General features: G+C 35.9%; 1 long non-coding RNA gene across 2 annotated transcripts in view; it reads left to right on the top strand.

Annotated features, from left to right (window-relative positions):
- The first annotated feature begins 6,007 nt into the window (after nucleotides 1-6,007).
- Nucleotides 6,008-16,913, top strand: part of LOC141373052 (uncharacterized) — a 47,739-nt gene continuing 36,833 nt past the window's right edge. Inside the window, exons 1-2 of one of the 2 annotated variants that reach the window (XR_012378679.1) lie at nucleotides 6,008-6,296; nucleotides 6,579-6,665. This is a non-coding gene — a long non-coding RNA (uncharacterized lncRNA). Of the gene's footprint in view, nucleotides 6,297-6,578; nucleotides 6,666-12,155; nucleotides 12,245-16,913 lie in introns of those variants that run through there. The other variant, XR_012378680.1, reaches the window with a different exon arrangement.

The raw sequence follows: 16,913 nt of genomic DNA, 5'->3' as shown, positions 1-16,913 counted from the left end.
TGCCCACCAGCCTCCCTCCTCGCCGCACCAGTCAGAACCCAAGTCCACAGGTTGCGAGCGCGAGAGGGAGAGTTAGAATAAATAAATAAGCCCGCATGTATATCTGAATATATAGAGAGAGGAAGTCGGCGCTACAGAGCAGCCACAGGAGCGATCCCCAAAACGCTTGCTTTGCCACCAGTTCTTCGGAGAGACTTGCATCCAGCCCTGTGTGCACAGAGAAAAGCCGCGCTTCTCTGCGGAGGGAAGGAATTTCAAATTCTTTTTAAGGTGGTTTGAGCCGGAAAAGCAAATAGATGAATTCGGGGAGGGTTTTGACATGCTCTAATTTTGAATCTTCGCTGTTGGTGGTGGCAGAGCTTCTGCTAGTTTCCTAGTTGGAGGCGCAAGGGTCTCTGGGTGTCTGCCTTGTGGTCTTACTTTAGAGGCAGTTGTGGCTTCTGGCCAAGGGAGGAAAAGAGCCCAGAGGGAAAGTGGAAACAATTGTGTGGTAACTAACACAAGTAGTTCGGTCTGCTGGCAATTTTAACATACTTCTCGAAGGGAGGCATTTCCTTTTTTCACTCACTGACGCTTAGGTAAAAAATTGGTTCCTTTTCGTTTCAAATTATTGCTTTTTTCTTTCCCTTGGAATGCTTACTGGGAAAGTGGCCCTTTAGAAAGGAATCCTGGAGGGGTGTGGTGCAAAAATGCTTGGATATTTCCTCTGATTCTCACACTAAAGAGCCATGTGACCTGTTTCTTCCTTTATAAAATCAGGGCTGGTGAGAGACTCCAGTGAATTAAGTCTGCGAAACACTTTTTGATCTGCAGGGTGCCGTATAAATAATGGAAAAGACCATTGGCATTTCCCTGAGTAGACATTTCTCTTCATCACTGGGTTTCCAGATAGCCTCTGCACTGCCCTGAACATAAAATCCTCCCCACCGAATATTTAGTGACTGAGCCCAGAATAGAAAAATCTTTCTCTTGGGTCAGAGATAGATCTGACATCCTGAGCTTTACATAGGAACCACTTTAATTTTCCTATTCTACCTTATACTAACTAGAATCTAAATTGGTTGGCTGAACTAATTGTTTTCCTCCTTATTTTCTCTCCATCTCTGCTAATTCTAGAGACATGGAGTCCTAAATATTGACAACACACTACATCAAAACATCTGGTGTGTAACAGTTGCTTATTGCACAAATGGGACCATACATGGAGTCCACAAACAAAATTCCCTGTAATACATATCTGGCATGGATCATATGGATCTGATTTATAAAATTAGCCCCTTTAAGCTCTTTAGAATGAAACTGGAGTGCTGGTAAAGAGGTGAACACACAGAGGAACATGTACACGTGGGTGTGAAGCCGTTTTACAACTGATAAAGCACAGTCAGGGAAGGAGGATATGTCTCTTCTTCAGCTGCTAATTCTGCCCTCCAGATGAACTTTTACCATAACTGGTAAATATTTACTGAGGGATCTCTAGTTGAAACATGTCCAACTCCAAAAATCAGTACCAACCTGCTTCAGAAATGTGTTTATGTCTTCGCGGCGCTCAATATCCACAACTTCTGGAAGTTTGGGGCACACGGCCAGAAGCAGGCCATACGTCCCCAGTGAGAGTACACGCAGGCTGGACCCATAGTCTGAATTAATTTTACATCTATACAGACAGCAACTGTGATAGACTGTATATCCCCCTTACAGTTCATGCCCTCTCCTATAGGTTAAAATCACTCACCTTATACTTTGGTGAAAACATAGGAATCTCTTTCCTTAATTTGTCCTTTGTTTACAATGACACTACAAAGGAGCTGTCGTTTATGAAGACAATCCAGTTGAAGTGAAATTGCCTCTTTGTAATTATTTTGTTGACTGTCTTTAATTTTCCGTGGACTCTTAAGCTTTCTCTTTCTCTACTTTGCAGTGGATAATTTGGCACAGATGCACCATTTTCAAGTGTCCCCATACCACATCCCAGCAGAGTTTTGGTCTTCTGACCATATCATCCAACTGATCTCTATGGAAAAGGTTAGTGCTTCTCCTCCCCTTCATAAAGTAGGCAAGAAATTAAATCTATGTATTCTATAATACATAGGTTTAGCAATAACTTTTCTAGAGTGTTTCTAAAAAGCATGACCATATGAAATATAATGGAAGTTGAAACACAGAAGTTAAACCTTCTGGAGATAATGTTTAGAATGACAATAATAAGTCCTATTGCTTTGTGATTGCAAAGTCCCTGGATGGAAGTTTGTCATCAAAACTGGAAGACCTTGGCACAATTTGAGGTAAAACCTTCATGTCACAATCCAAACTGTTAACTGAGCTACTTGTTATTATCTTTCCTTTTTGAAGATCTAAGAAGAGGCTTCCTGCAGGGTTATACTGTAATTGGGCCTCAGGAAGAAAAAAAAAAAAAAAGGGCCAAATACCCTTCTTTCTTCTCCTGTACCTTCATCCTGGGTACGGTGAAAACATTCCCAAACTCCTGTCCCTTATGATGCCAGCCCTGTGACCTACCATCTGGTGTCACATATTTCTTCTAAAGATGATCTGGAGAATTCTGTGCTATTCCTCCCTTGAAAATAATATTTACGAACTTCTCAGATGTCTCAATTGCTCTGGTCTGCTTCCCAGGTGTTTTGTAAAAATTGATCTGGAAGAATAGTTAGATTATATGCCTCCCAAGCCTATTTTTTCTTTAGACAAGGAAAACAATTTTATACAATAGATGGTACACTGAGCAGAGCCAGGAAATTTGGATTCCATTCTCTGAGTTGCTGCTAGGTTACTGTGTGACTTTAGGTAAGTAATCACACCTCTCTGTTTCATATTTCCTATAAATACACTCCTACATACTACATGGACTTATATGCATTAAATGACTTACCTAATATCTGTCATTAACAGACACTGAATAATGATACACAGGTGACTCTGATAACTATTTACTGCATGATCTCACTGAAGGTTAGTAATAATTTTCATTTACTGCAAGGCTTCTCCCCTTGTAGTCTTATCTCTTTATAAAATGTGAGCATGCTTGTAAGTGTCTGTCAGGATACCATCTTCAAACTGTCCATTTATCAAACATACCCTAAAACTTTAAAAATATTTGAAGTACTGTGTTTTCCAGGTAACTTTTATAATTGAGCCATTTGAAGTATTTTAGTAACAGTATGGTATCCACAAGTTTCATGTAATTAATATGTACAGAGATATTTAAACCTATTTTGAATCATAGTTCTATAAATGTTTTAATTGATGATTATAAATACGTATAAATTTAGAATATGACCTTATTTTAAGATTACTCCATTTTTGCTTATTCATATATGAAATTAGCGATCCTTTTAGATGACTTAGATGTATGTGTGTATATTTATGATGTATATATTATATATATGTAAGTGTAAATCCTATAAAATATAGGAATATAATATACAGTATAACAAAATAATTATAAGTATGTAATTAAATATGTTTTTATATATAACATTTTTACAAATACATTCTTTTGTAAATATAAATTATATATTTATACACATTACATTATATATATATGGGATGTATGTGTGTATACACACACACACACATTCTTTGATCCAACAATCAAGACTGAGAGATGATCATATTTATAAAACCAGTACAATATTTGAAAAATAATAAAATCGACCATCTATTGCGTATCAGTTATGTTTTGAACATGCTACTGGGTGCTTTACATGTGTATTTGCTTACTCTTCATAACAGTTTTATAATGTAGGTATTATTATTTCAATTTTACAGCCATAAGTTACATGCTTATCAGTATCTGTGGCCCCTATCCATGGCCTCCAAAGCACATGTTCTTTCTACTCTGGTACACCCTTCTCGCCTGAATGGATGGATCTAGGGCATATATACATTTAAATGTATTTCAAGCCAACAAACGTTTATCACTCATCTACAGTAGGAAAAACATTGGAGGCATAGATTTGCTATATGATAACTTTTTGAAGTAAAACCTTCTTTAGTCAATTACTATGTTCTAAACAGATATACATACAGAAACACAAACTCCTCTGTGTTTGGCCAGCTTCACTCTTCTTACGACTTATAGACTTAGAATATATTACGTGTGTAGATGTATTGTGTGTACTTGAAAGTCCTGAAAAGTTCTAAGTAATTTTATGGATCGCCTAGTTAACCCTCATTTTATGTATCAGTTGAGAGCAGGAGAAGTGGTGCATAACTAATTCAAATCTTAAAAATACTCCTATTTCTTGGAATAGCAGATTTTGGCCTCAGGATCGGCTCTGATGTTAGAGGATAACTTGGAAAAAGAGCAGTTATTTTCTTATCACCTATGACTTCCAAAATCCTTGATCTTAAACATTGCCGTAAGTACCAGTTAGTTACTTTATATTATTTTATTTTTCCAATTTACAAATATATTTAAGAAACAGTACTGCAGGGGCTCCCCCTTATTTGCAGGGCAGACATTCCAAGACGTCCAGGGGATGCCTGAAAGCCCACATGGTACCGAACGCTGTTTCTCCTATACATACAGACCTGTGATGAAGCTTAATTTGTAAGTGAGGTTCAGTACGAGATGAACAATCACCAACAGGAAAGTAGAACAATTTTAACAATATACTGTAATAAAAGTTATGTGAATGTGGCCTTTCTCTCTCTCCAAACCTCTTACTCGCCCTTCTTGTGATGATATGAGATGATAAAATGGCCATATGATGAGATGAGGTGAGAGAATAACGTGGGCACTGTGACTAGTGTTAAGCTATTACTGGCCTTCCGATCACACGTCAGAAGGAGGATCATCTGCTTCTAAACCACAGTTACCAGTGGGTAACTAAAACCCCTGGAAGCAAAACTGAAGGAAAGGTGGGGGGTGGGGTGTGACTGTAATTTAGATAAATTGTTGTTCAAGTATATCAAACTTAAAAAAAAAAAAGAGCCTACATTGCATTTTCCCTACATAACTCAGAGATTAATCGCGAGGCTAATAGAAAATTAGCATATTGGTTCTTTTGCTAAAAAAGCTGTATAATCGCTTTAGTAAATAAATATACTATTGAAACTACTTGTACAAAAGGACGCAATTAAGATAATTTACTATAATACAGACTTGTATTCTAAAACAGTTAACAGTGAACTGTGCAATTTATGTGACTTCAGTCGATACTAACTAGTACGTTCTCTTTGTTTTAGAAAACAGTGTGTAAATAAATGGATCTTACATTTCTCTTCCCCTACATATTCCAATAGGAAGGGTAGAGTAAGGTAGAACAGTTCTCTTAGTTTCAGAACTTAATTAGCTTCACTTTAACAGGGATAAGTGTAGCTGGGCAAAGTCATCAGAAAACCCCAGGCCTAATTTTAGCTCACATTTTCAACTTTCTCGCCCCTGATCCTGAAAATAAACTTTAGAAGTCATTTCCAACTCATTTAAATTTCCCATTCTTTCTTCTCACTTCTGGTAGAGGTGATAATGAGCAGTGAAATCATCAAAAGAAAGGTAGTAGGATTGAGGAGGAGACAAAATGAAAGGCGTGGAAAATCCATAAAGTGGATCAGCAGTCGCTGAATAATGAACAGTTAACTGAATGCCGTTTATTGATGACATGTGTGCCTTACTTCCTGGAATCAGACCCTGGGAGACTTGAAAGAAGGGAGAGGTATGGGCTGTGAGAGGATAATCACAAGCCCTGTAAATTAGCATAGAAATTAGGTCAGGGGCAAAACAACTCCACTGAAGGAGAGAAATCATTTTACGTTTTATTGTAGGGCACCGATCCCATGCCCTGTGTTCTTCAGATACCAATTCTTCACTCACAAGCTGAAGTGTTACATTTGGAAAAGCTTCATGAAAATTTGTGCACAGGTCATGTTTTTACACAAATCGACAGATCTTTGCCTGGCTTTATAACATCTCTTTTTATCTGATTCTTTGAATCTAAGGATTGTTAAAGCCTGCGTGACTGTTCTGATCTCGGTGTGTGAGGTATATAAAAGCACTGAGCTAGTATTGCAGGGTCAACAAAAGGCTCTTTCAGTGACGTAAAAAGTCAACATTTTCATGGGGTAGAACTCTGATCACTAGCTTCTTCTTTCTGGATATCTTTTTAGGAAGAGACGAGAGAGAGTGCTGACCTCAATTTCATTTACTGCTAACATCTACCAATTACTGAGCACGTAACTTTTGCCAGGTGCACGGTGAGCATTAGTTCTGATCTTCACAAGGATCCTGCAAGTTAATGACGACCCCATTTTAAAGATAAAGAATCTGAGAATTTCAGAGGGTAAGTAGGTTGCCTGAGGTTACACAGCTGGGAAGTAGCCAAGCTAGAATTGAACAAGAAAAATTTGAGGCAGTTTATAGTAAAGTTGGTGAATCTTTCTCCTATATATTCACTGAAATAAGCACACATATTGAATATTGAATATGTGCGCATTATAAACAATGCACAGAATGTGATAGCAACAGAATCATTAAAAAAACCAAACTTGTAGAAAAATTGAACAATTACTGACAAAATGTAAATGTCATTTATGAAATAACATATATTTTCTTCTTTATTTAGGTTATCAAGAAAAGGAAGTCAATTTTATAAATGAATTTTCATTAATGGTTTGGAGTTATATGCCAATAAGACATTTATTTGGTGAAGGTAATATGCTTCTTGATAATGAAATCATAAATATCCTAAAGGCTATCTAATTCTTAATTATAGATATTTAAATCTGATCAAATTGGTATCAACTTCATTTAAAATACAGTATTAATAAGTCTATTTTTTTCTCCCCTTTATGGATAAATAAATTCATTAACTAGATTTTAGTGAGGCATCACTAATAATAATTAGCTTTTAATGACAAAATTGTATTACTAACTTTATTTTAAATATTTGTATGTGCCTTTTGGATTTAAAATAAGACAAATGTAGATAAGGTGACTACTACTAGATTAATATTTGACCTTACCCAGAATTTAGATTTTGTGCTATTTAACACTCACAAAGGAAAAAAGAAAGCTAGAAAGAAAAAAAAGCATAAAAAGAAAAAAAAAGATCGATTTGGTGGGAAACAAACGTTTTCCATCGTATTTTTCTCTAAATGAAAAGGATTAAAAATGCCTCGAATGTGCCATAAGCATGACATATATTCTGTATAGAAGCAATTTTTTTATTCTAAATGAGGAAATGTATGACGTGTTTTCTTAAAACAAAAAAAATATTGCCACTTCCATATTCCAATATATTAAAAAAAACCACCCAAATCTATTAGAGTCGGGTCAGAGCTTGTTAAATGATTAAGTAATGACCGTAAGAGGCATTTGACACACAACCTATACTAGTCATAAAGCCAAAAATCCTAAGATAGCCTTGCTAGCTGCAAGCGTGAATGTTTTAGCATTTTTGTATTTCTGGATCAAGATTGATTCCAGGTGCCATCTCCACATATCCGTATATATGTAAGAGAAGCTCTTCTAGGCTAGATATGGACAGATCCTTGGAATCTGGATCCCTGCCAGTCTGGCTCTCTGAGGTGACACTGCAGCCTATAGTTAACCTCTTAATAGTAGTCAAAGCAGCAGTGACTTTTTTTTTCTTTTTCTTTTCTTTTTTTTTTTTTGGTAAAAGGACAGATTTTCACTTCCACTTACTGTTAATCAAAAAATGTTAGCTATCTTGAGTCACCTTTATATTTTTCCCTCCAATAGATTTTGGCGAGTAGACAATCTATCCCTTAGACGTCATCAGATGCTGAAGGACGGCAGAAACAACACAGAAGGTGCTAGACTCTTTTTATTGTCGTTGCTTTTGCTTATTTACAGCCCACTTTCCTTGACTTTACATGTTCATAGTCCACTTTTCCCAGCTCTGTGACGCTACACTTAAGCATGTTTTGTATCTAATACCTCTGACCTGCATTGACTTTGTTGGATTTCCTTTTCTCACCGTTTAACTATATGTTTCTCCAAAGATTCTGTTTCCTTCTAGTCACTCACTGGGGAGCCCTTCCATTATAATTGTGGCCATCTCTTTCTATATTTAGGCTTCCCAATGCCCCTAAATTCTACACATCCAAAACTTTTCCTGTCACCAGAAGTCATCTATAGTTGAAAATGCCTTTCTCCCAGGTGACACGTAAGTTCCTCCCTAATGATACTTCCTCCTTCTTATTCAAAGTGGCCTGTTTCTAGGTCAAATAATGTAACATGTGACAGTGCTTTTAACACAGAACAGAAATATCCATGCTTATAAACCCTAATTACTGAAGGGTAGTTTGTAAATATTATGAAACCAATAACTACTCTTGCCGTTTGTTGAGGGAAGGCAGAACTGAAGTGCCCAGTTTTGTTTTCACCCTATCAATACATACAGAACTGACTGTTGCTGAAACAGCAGATACAGAAGTTTGAAGAAATCACACAGCAGTACAGAGCATTGTTGCCTGAGAAAAGTCAGCAGCCTACCTCACAAGAGGCCCCAGAGAGTCGAATTGGAGTAGGAAGGATATAATAACAGCCACTGCTTTTTGAGCATTCACTGGACTAAGACAGTTGACCCTGGATCAACACAGGGGTTCAGGGGCTGACCCTCCATGCAGTCAAAAATCCACATATAACTTAACTACTAATGACCTTACCAATAAGCATAAAAAATCAATTAACACATATTTTGTATATGTATTATATACTGTATTATTACAATAAAGTAAGCTAGAGAAAATAAAATGTCATTAAGAAAATCATAAGGAAGAGAAAATTATTGAAATTATTGAAAACATCTGCATATAAGTGGACCTATGCAGTTCAATCCCATGTTGTTCAAGGGTCAACTGTATATATATATATATATATATGTATGTATGTATATATATGCATATTCACATATATAGACACACATATATTTATATGTGTGTGTCTGTGTGTGTTGTACGTAAATTCTCACAATAACCCTATCAATAGGAATTATTGTTTCCAATTTAAAAATGGGGACATTACAGCTTAAAGCTTTATGTACATTATCCAAGATCACACAGCCATGTTTAAAGAGTTTTTCTTTTATTTTTAAGTCATCTCTACACCCAACATGGCACTTGAGCTTACAACCCCGAGATCAAGAGTTACGCACTCTACTGACTGAGCCAGCAAGCCACCCCCAGACAGCCATATTAAAAACCTTCCAAACATTATCTTAATTCAGGCACTATATATTACTAGGCTGTGTAGTTGCATAGGCTAAAAAATCTAATTTGGGGAAGGAGGAGAGACAGAGTATTTTAAAATCTCAGGCTTAACTCATATTGACCCAGCCTGACTGTATATCCCAATTTCCTAAGTCTGTTTTAGCCTATTGTCTCAGGGCATCAATAATACCCTCTTTCACTCTAAAATACTGTGGTTTAGATAATGAAATAGGCCAACTTAAGTGAGCCATATTTACAAGATTGGTATAGAAACCCGATGTGCGATGAACATGTAACTGTTACAAAGACTTTCATACTTCTGTGGCATGGTCAGTGCACTTTTCTGAAGCCAGATCTAAGTGGGAAGCAAAAAAATAGGAGAATCAAACCATAACGTGAATCAAATGTTTATTCATGGCAGGCTGAGTCTAGGACTAGGCAGCCAGTGGAAATGAGATACCACAGCCATTTGGCTTCAGTTCCGGGTCATGGCTTAGTGGTTTGATGCATACTTCCTCTGGGATGCTTCTTTTATTGTTTCCAAAGCTGGATGGTCTCTCTGCTGATGAACACATGCTTTAAAGAACAAAACAAAACAAAACATAGGTACCTTACTCAGGGTATGATGAGAGGCCTGATGTCTGGGAACCATTCTGCTTTCATTAGTGAGCAGTTTCATGCTTCTGCTCTGATTGTGTGATCGGCGAGAGGGCGTTTTACCTTATGGCCAAGGTCTAGAAAGGCATTTCACTGTAGCCTGTAGGTAGGGACAAGGGGACTGACCACCTTGTGCCTGTGAGCCTAGGCTTTGCGGTCAGACGGACCTGGCTTCAATTCCCCATCCTCCCAGTTACCGGTGGAGTACCCTTGAGTTTTACTTAGAATTGTGAAGACTCAGTTTTTCCATTTGATAAAAATGGTTGAAAATTTTCCACACTTGCCATTTGCCAGGCACTGTCACGGGAACATTACCTGTATTAAAGCATCTAATCTTCATGCCAATCCTATAAGCTAGGGACTGTTAAAGGTCACCATTTCAATAGGAGGTATAAAGAGGGTCGGTAACTTGTGCCAGATCACACAGCCGGTAGTGGAGGAGCTGAGATTGGAAATGAGGCAGTGGGCCTCCAGAACCTACATTCCCCGACCCCCTGTGCTTTGTCCGATAACACAGGATTGAGAGCACTTACTTACTAGTGGTACAAATTTAAATGAGGATGCATTTAGAGCATGTCATGGTCCCTTGGCACAGAGTAAGGTTCAATCAATGCTAACTGTAAAAATTGTAGTTCCATTAACTCCTTTCCTTCTCCTTCCCATCCTTCATTTTCCCTCAAATTAGATCATGGTTCTTTTTATTTCCCACACCACACAATTATAACTGTTTTCTATACCTTTTACTTCAATTAGAAAGTTCTATATTGTCTGCTTCGCTTTTTCAAAGTATGCTTATTCTTCACAGTCCAGTGCATGGGACCTTTTTCATTCCACTTTGTTGGTGCCTTCATCCATGTCAGTTTTGATTCCCATGAGTTTTATTGTAATTAGGTTGTGGAATAAGTTATGACCATTTTGCATGTCTCCACACATTCTTCTATATCATTTTTGGACAGAATAGAATTTACTCATGTAGGTTTGCCATGTGGATATACACATTTTACTTATTTCAATATTTCATATAAATATCTTTTCAATGAAGCATCCTTTATCCACAACTTTGCCAACATTTATGATTATTTAGTACATTACTAAATATTGGATATGTGTTTTATTTTATTTTTTAAAAAGATTTTATTTATTTGTCAGAGAGAGAGAGAACACAAGCAGGGGGAGCTGCGGGCAGAGGGAGAAGCAGGTTCCTGGAACCTGAAGTGGGACTCGATCCTGGGACCCTGAGCCGAAGGCAGATGCTTAACTGACTGAGCCACTCAGGCATCCCTGGATATGTGTTTTAAATGGGATGCAAAATTTAAGGTTTTCTGGTATGTTTCAGTAAATATGTCTTAAGAATTTTTTGGTAGTTTATGATAGCACTAGTAGGGTATGAGGGTATTCATTTGTCTACAGTGCTATCACTACTAGATAACATATATATTTTTATTTATTTCTAATATGATAGTTCCAAATAGCATTTATTATTGTTTTTATTGGAATGGTAATAATTTGAGAAAAATAGAAAATTTCTTTTATGTTTTTCATTTTGGGGGGAATTGGTAGATTTTCTTATTGCTTTATAGATTTTATTATACAATAGGGGTCATGGTGCCATTTTTTTCTTTCAAAGGTTTGGTAAATTTCTTAATTATTTGCTCTGTCTTGACTTGTATTTCCCCAATTAAATAACAAGCTCCGTGTATATCATGGTTCACACAGACCGGGCAAATAGTTAATGTTCAACTAATAATTTTTAAATGGCTGAAAGCACTAATCTCTTAGATTTTAATTATTTATTTGATATTTTAAAATGTCTTTAAGTTTCACTAGCAGCACAGATAATAAATTTCTAAACACAGGAGACTCTGCCTGTTTATGCAGTACTTGCAAGCACTATTTATTTAATTTTAATGAATATAATAATGTGTATTAACATTAATGTACTTTGGCTATAATATGTATTATGTAGTACTCTAATGTGAGCATACATGGTGTAATTAATATTCCTTTACCAGAGTTAATGTGTAATGTGGCTAACTCTGTTTATTGAAGGAATATGAAATTCTTTCCTTCAAAATTCAATATAGGAAGTGTCATATTCTCACTTTTATCTCTGCTGGATGGGACCTCCTAGCATCCAGAGACGGTTGGTCCCATGAGATCTGCTAATCCATTTGTTCCTTTCCTTGGTCAATAAATTCTTCCCTAGAGTTCAGCAAAATGACAGTAATGTAAAGATACTTTGCTCCTCCAGGGAAAATGGTTCCTTTTTTCTTTGCTTTGATACACTGTTCTTTTCATTTTTGGCTCTAGTTTAAAACATGAGGGAGAGCAGTAAATGACCAACTGAATGAAAATGAAAACTTAAGAGTTGCTGCCCCAGTAGAGTAAATGCCTTTGGGTAAGGAGTGACTCTCTTTTATTCCTCCTGTGGTCTATGGTATATTTTTCTTATCTGCAAAGTACAGAAAATAACACTTTTCTCTGATGTCGTGCAGATTAACTAAAAATGTGTCTATAAAGAGCTTAAATTTCTGAAGCAAAAAAAAAAAGTTCTTTTTTCACTTTTAGGGTTCAAGTAGTCTTCAATCCCAAATCTTGATAGATAAAGCTATCGTCAGAGCATTACAGAAGATTCCCACAGTAGTCTTTTGCTGTGTTGATTAGTCTTCACTTTCGTCTCTTTCTACCCTCCCCTACTTCTCCCTTTTATCTGGCTTATATTTCCACTGCATAAGAGACAAAATATCTTGTTTCTAAAAACCAAACGTATCATTAGTAAGTCAGTAACTGGGCTATTTCAGTCAACATACAGATATTTCACATGACAAAAGTATTATATATTCTAGTAGAGCTATTTTCTATTACAGCAGAATTTGAGACTTTGATTTTTTTTAAGATTTTATTCATTTATTTATTTGAGAGAGAGAGAGAGAGTATATGAGAGGGGGGAGGGTCAGAGGGAGAAGCAGACTCCCTGCTGAGCAGGGAGCCCGATGTGGGACTTGATCCCAGGACTCCAGGATCTTGACCTGAGCCGAAGGCAGTCGCTTAAGCAACTGAGCCACCCAGGCGCCCTGAGACTTTGATTTTTAATTTGAGATGGTAAGCATTGCAGAAATGTGAACGCACTGCTGGCTAAATCTGGACTTTATGACAGGTCGTATGTTCTATAATTTAAAATCTATTGAGGGTGTATATAAACTACTACTATTGATAGGAATTAAAAACTGTATTGATCGGGTTGCCTGGGTGGCTTAGTTAGTTAAGTGTCTCCCTTTAGCTCAGGTCATGATCTCAGGGTCCTGGGAATGAGCCTCACATTGGGCTCTGTGCTCAATGGGGAGTCTGCTTCTCCTTCTCCCTCTCCCCATCCTTACCCCCCAACTTGTGCTCTCTTTCAGTCTCTCTCAAATAAATGAATAAATAAAATATTGTAAAAAAAAAAAAACCTGTATTGATCTTATGCTTCAATAAAGTCTTGTTGACAATCATAGAAATAATTAGATGCTGTTATTATTCCAGTTACAGATAAGGAATGAATATATTAGCCAAATTAGGCAAGGTCATGCTGCAGTAACAAATTAATCCCAAGCTCTCAGCAGCTTCACACAACCAAAGTTTATTTCTTGCTTATATTACATGTCCACTGTTGGTCTCCATGTATTATCACTCAGGACCAAGTTGATGGAATTTCCATTGCTTGTGACCCCTCCATCCCATTTCTTAACTTTGAGGGACACTATACTGGGAAGGAGAATACATGAAGAACTCATTCTGATCTCTGCCCTACTATGCATGTATCTTTTCCACTCATAGGCCGTTGGCCAGAACTCATCACATCTCTTGCTCATTTGTAAGAGATAGAGGAAATATAGCCCTTCCTAGTGCTTAGGAAGGAGAAGAGAATCAGATTTAAAACCTTAGAATAATTTCAACAAAAAGTTTAAGTAGCTTGTCCACGGTCCAGTAACTCGTAAATAATGGAACTGGAATTTAAATCCAGACAAACTGGCTCCAGACCCTGTACTCTTAACAGCCTCACTGTTGTTAATATCTGATAACACCTGATGTCATTTTATGACCTCCATTCTTGCTCCAAATTATATAGCTATTGACTTATTTTTGAATCATTTATTCCAAACATCCATTGCTTTAAAAAACAATAAAGAAATGGCTTCTTAAAAAATCATAGATTTACTCTTACCTAACACACCTCCATTGGTGACTATAGCTATTGAGTGTATTCTCAATAAATATTATATATATTTAAATTTTGTATATAAGTATCAGATATAATTAACATATAGATATATATGATATTTACCACAAACAGCAATCACTGAGACTGTTCCAATGTCTGTCTGATTTACCTGATATTTTAAAGAGGTGTACCTTAATTGCTCATTCTATTCAGATCCTTAAATGTCAATCTATATCTGTTACTTTGTAAGGTTACTAGTCAAGAAGGAGGACAAAGCATTCAGGACAGTCTACCCATATCCTGGGGCTATTGAAATTCTTTTTTTCTCAGTCCACAAAGAAAACAATATTTTAGTAACTCTAAGCCTGTGCCAACTCTGCCTCGTGTGCTAAGTAAACAGCAGGTGAATTTCAGTTTTTCTTTATTATAATTTACATGGACTCTGCAAAAGCTATAAATGCTGAGATTTGATTTTCCTATCCATACCTTTAGTCTAGTCAAGGAAAACAAAAAACTAACCACACATTAGATTTCAGAATATCTTCTTGTTATTGCCTGCTCAACAGCAAATAATATGAGGATCATAAAGTCTTGAAGAAGATGCTGAATTTCTTGTGGTAATGGATAAAAGTGCTCCCTGGTGTGTTAAACTCATTCTAAAGTGTGCTTACTGGGGAAAGAAAGACATTTTATTGTCAAAGGAATTTAGGTGTAGATAAGGTTACAAATTTGTATGGGCCTGATAGAAAAAGTATGTGCAACAATGAAATAAAGTATTAGAATATTGAAGGTCCTGATTTTTTGTGCTTAGAGATTGGTGTCTTTCTTTTGATTTGGATTAAATTGTAACTCATTCTAATTAATTATTTTATTACCCTGTCAGAAAAATATTGAAATCATTGAAAATGATATAATACCCCCCCCCCAAAAAAAAGCCCAGCCAGGAAAACAAACAAATAAAAAAAAACCCAAAAAAACAAACAAAAAAAGAATTTAATAAAACCCTTTAACAATACAAATAGAATAAATGTAGGTAAGCTCAGACATGGTTGTCTTGTACATTTTGTAAAGTTAGAATTATCTATTAGATTTATGCACATTTAGATGCTTTAGGGCCCAATTCATGTTATAAACCTCTCACTTTATATATATAGGGAAAACTAGGCTCAGAAAGGTGAAGGTCATGCCTCTAAATGTCTCACTAATGGCAAGGTAGAAGAAGTGAATTCTATTACAGTTATTTTACATTGTTACATATTTCTCTTTTATCTTTCATTGAATTACAGTTCTGATAAATTTTCAGTTGTGGATATTATGATCTGTTATAATTATAGACGAAGATGCCTACTACAAATTTCTTAAGTTTCATGGAATAAGCAACAACAGCATTGAGGCAATGCAGAAGTAACCTTATATCAGCATGTAGTGAATTAGGCCCTGATTAACAACATTATAATGAATTTAGTTGTGACTTTAGAAGGCTCAATTGGCTTTTCAACCTCTTATTCCACATAAGGATATTGCATATTACATATTCCTTCTATTCCACATACTCCTTCAATACCATTTTCGTCAACTCAAAGAAGAAATCCTTTTTTCTTATAGGGTCTATGAGATTATGACATGAACAATTACATAAAATGGCTTTTTATTGCAAAAATATAGTGTAATTACAAGCTTTTACTTTTTTGTATCAAAGCATTTTTAATGGTAGTTCAAAGTTTTGTTTTTGTAATTTTTTATTTCAATATCTCTTAGTACTACATTCCTTCAGAGAAATTATTTGCATTGTTCCAAAACAACACAGGACAAGAGGAAGTCTTTCTATTCTTATCAGTCAGCAATTGATATATAACAATAGCTAAAACAGATCTAAAATATTAATAATATATTGAAATTTATCTCTACCTGCTCCTAGATTTCTAATCTTCTTTCTCTGAGTCTGCTATAAACTAGTCCCACTTTTGGCTGGTGTAGAATCCTGTAGGATGGCATTGAATCCTAAATTAACAGGAACAAGTTGTAGACTTTAATTCTCTCTAACCATTTCTATGATCTTACCCAGATTATTGACGTTCTTCTGTCTCAATTTTATAATTTATTTAAAAATGTGTTGGATTAGAATCTCTAAATTTCATTACTTAAAAATTCTGACTCAGAGTTTCTATAACACCCTTTATAACTTAAATATTGGGTAACAGTGAAATATAGAATAGCTTTGTTTTATGAATTGACTACTTTTTCCTTCTATTTCACTAGTTAAAAGACAATTGATCCTTAAATTCACATAGACTTTGGAGTTATTTGGCTAGACTAACCCCATCATACTGTACTAAGTTCATAGTCCTGTATTGAAAACTCACACTGGGTAGCAAGAAGCAACAGGTAGAAAATATAAGTTCCTATATTAATCAAGGGGCCAATAAAGAAATAGAATTAGCTTTATTAGTAATCAGAGAAATTAAAATTAAGACTTCATTGAGATGGTATGTTTATACTTGCTAACTTGGTCAAAATTAAGAAGTCTGACCAAACCAAGTATGGGTGAACATGAAAATCAGTAGGAATATTCATATACTGCTGGTCTGTTGGTGGTAGATCAATTGATCCCTCCCACCTAAGGAAACGATTTAGCACTGTTTAAGGATACTTACATATGTAAAAGAACTGTACTTATTTTTTAAAGAAGGGAATTATGAATATACAATCCAGACTAGTCGTTATATCTGAGAGCAAGGCAGGGGATGGCATAGAAAAGGAACAAAGACTGAAAAATCTTGGGGTTTGATCTAGTTAAGTTGGGTGGTGGGCTAATTTATCATTTTTATTCAGAATTAATTTATATGTGACATATTCTTTTGTTTGT

This window comes from Callorhinus ursinus, unplaced genomic scaffold (genome assembly GCF_003265705.2).
Source record: "Callorhinus ursinus isolate GAN/ISIS: 27379988/994484 unplaced genomic scaffold, GSC_fseal_2.0 scaffold7, whole genome shotgun sequence".
In the NCBI taxonomy this organism is placed as follows: Eukaryota; Metazoa; Chordata; class Mammalia; order Carnivora; family Otariidae; genus Callorhinus; species Callorhinus ursinus.
The sequence above is the reverse complement of the archived record's forward strand: the minus strand, read 5'-3'. Positions and strand labels throughout refer to the sequence as shown.